The sequence below is a fragment of the Microtus pennsylvanicus genome, chromosome 22, assembly GCF_037038515.1.
Source record: "Microtus pennsylvanicus isolate mMicPen1 chromosome 22, mMicPen1.hap1, whole genome shotgun sequence".
Taxonomy (NCBI): Eukaryota; Metazoa; Chordata; class Mammalia; order Rodentia; family Cricetidae; genus Microtus; species Microtus pennsylvanicus.
Window position 1 is genome coordinate 21,725,912 of NC_134600.1, and position 2,785 is coordinate 21,728,696.

A 2,785-nucleotide genomic window follows, 5' to 3' on the forward strand; every position below is an offset into this window, starting at 1 on the left:
TAAATGAAAATCATAGTGCCAGTTATGGCTTACCTCTCTATGATCTGGTCCCAGAGGCACCAGAAATACCCAAACAATATAGATTACTGTCATTTCTCATGCTCCCCACTATATTTAGATGGTAAGACACTGTAGCTGAAGACATTACTCACTTTGACTGCAGAACACAAAGAAATCAGTCTTAAGTTAACTTGGAAACTGTGCTAGCTAACTTTCTTTGTTTTTTTTTTTTTTACATAAAACTGCATTTTCTTTATTTTTGCATACTTTTAATTTCGGAACAAAATAAAACAAACAAAAAATCCCATAATATATAATACCCAACCCTGCTATTCTGTGTGAGGGGATTTTCCTGCCTTAAGGCACAGGACAGGGTAAGAAAGGTCCTCTAGCATGAGCAGAGAGCCAGGTAGGTCAGGGTCAGTCAAGGCTGCTGGGGGAGCACAGGGAAACTATACTGATGACATGGTCTTCCCAAGGCATCTCTAATCTACTTCTTCCATGCGGGAGGCATCCTCATCACCCTCAAGTGGGGGCATCTCATCAAGAACAACAACACTGGGCTCCTCTGCTGTCACCTCATCTTCATCAATCCCAGGCCTAGTTTGATCATGCGGTAGATGCGGTTGGAGTAAGTCTGGGAATCCTCAAGTGAGAAGCCAGAGGAGAGCAGAGCAGTTGCGAACAGCAGCACCAAAAGGTCCTTAACAGCTTTGTCATTCTTGTCAGCCTCAGCCTTCTGCTTCAGGATCTCCACAATGGGGTGGTCAGCGTTGATCTCTAGGTGCTTTTTGGCCATCATGTAACCCATTGTAGAGAGTTGTCTCGAAGTGCCTGGGCCTTCATAATCCTCTCCATGTTGGCTTCTTCATGAGCTTGCAAAGATTCTCAAACTTTGCCTTGCTCTCCTCCATCTTCTTCTTCTCTTCCTCATCCTCTGGTAGCTCCAGGCCCTCCTTAGTCACTGAGATCAGGCTCTTTCCATCAAACTCCTTGAGCTGCTGCAAGCAGTATTCGTCAATAGGCTCTGTCATGTACACCACCTCAAAGACCCGCTTCTGCACACGTTCCACAAAGGCAGATTTGGCCACCTGCTCTTTGCTCTCACCGGTGATATAGTAGTTGGACTTAAGTGTCTCCTTCATGTGCGACACATACACTGACAGGGAGGTCATCTCATCTCCAGACTGGGAGGTATGATAGCAGAGAGGCACCAACAGTTAGTAGAATCTTCATGGATCCCAAGCTTTAAATTCTTGGAGAAGGCCTCATAGAATTTCTTGTAGTTCTCGTTTACTTCAGCCAACTCAGAGAAGAGCTTGAGGCACTTCTTTACGATGTTCTTGCAGATGACTTTCAGGATCTTGCTCTGCTGCAGCATTTCTCAGGAGATCTTCAAGGGCAGGTCCCCAGAGTCAACCATGCCGCCGATGAAGTTGAGGTACTCAGGTATTAGCTCGTCACAGCCTTCCATGATGAACACATAGTGGACATATAGTTTGATGCTGTTCTTCTTGTTTTCACAAAGGTCAAAGGGAGCTCGTCAAGGAATTAAGACAATGCTCTGAATTCCAACTGACCTTCCACAATGATGTGCTTGACTGCCAAGTAGTCCTTTCAATCATTGGTGAGACTCTTATAGAATTCACCATACCCCTCTAGAGTGATGTCATCAGGGTTTCTGCTCCAAATGGGCTTAGCCTTATTCAGCTCTTCCTGATCAATATATTTCTCTTTAATTTTCTTTGTTTTCTTTTTCTTATCTTTGCCACTGTCATCCTCCTCATCCAATCCCACATCATCAGCCTTAGGCTTCTCCTAGTCATTCTTATCTTCCTCCTCTTTCTCACCCTTCTCTTCCTCTGCCTCATCATCACTGATCTCCTTCTCTCCATGGTGCATTACTCAGGCATCTTGACAGAAAAGCCAAGTAGTAGCACAGAGCAGGGTGGGCACAGAGCACGTACAACCAACCTAGGCTGTGTGGGGGAGACTCGAGAGAGCAGCTAGCTAACTTTCATAGGGCTGGATGATATTTTACAAGCTTGAAGTGGGGGTTGTGGAGATATCAATAGTATTATCCTGTGCAGTACCCCTGTATGCTACAATAGTGACCTTCCACAGAAGATTTGCCCACTGAAAAAAATAGTGGCATGGTTGTTATGGTAGAAACTAAAATCTTTCTTAATTAGATTTGAGGCCTGTTCCACAAGAGGGAATTCAAGCCTACTATATATATATATACACATTGGATTTTTGAAACAGGGTTTCTCTGTAGCTTTTGGTTCCTGTCCTGGAACTAGCTCTTGGAGACCAGGCTGGCCTCGAACTCACAGAGATCCGCCTGCCTCTGCCTCCCGAGTGCTGGGATTAAAGGCATGCGCCACCACCGCCTGGCTCTAAATGGTATTTTTAAAAGAAATGTCTAGAGTCCTGATAGTGGGAAATATCAACATTTATGCTATTCTTCAATGAATAAGGACTTACTAAGTCTACAATATTAATGTAAGGAAGGTTGGAGTATTTAATTTATATGTTTGGATACATAATCTTAAATTCAACACTTTTAATAATCAAGTGTGAGGATCAAAATTGGTGAATTAAAATGTAATTTCAATAATCTTTAAACCAGACAATGCTAGAATTTTATAAAAACATTGTTAGTCAATTAAAAAATTTCTATGCAGCAATTGAAAATGATCAGTCTCTGAGCCTACACATTTTAGAACAAACACAAAAAGGTAGGCATTAAACACACTAAGCACACTTACCATAAACTAAATAG

At 42.7% G+C, this 2,785-nt stretch overlaps 1 pseudogene; it reads right to left on the reverse strand.

Annotated features, from left to right (window-relative positions):
- Nucleotides 1–394: 394 nt before the first annotated feature.
- LOC142839832 (heat shock protein HSP 90-beta pseudogene) lies at nt 395–1,902 on the reverse strand (annotated as a pseudogene).
- Between the last annotated feature and the right edge of the window lie 883 nt (nt 1,903–2,785).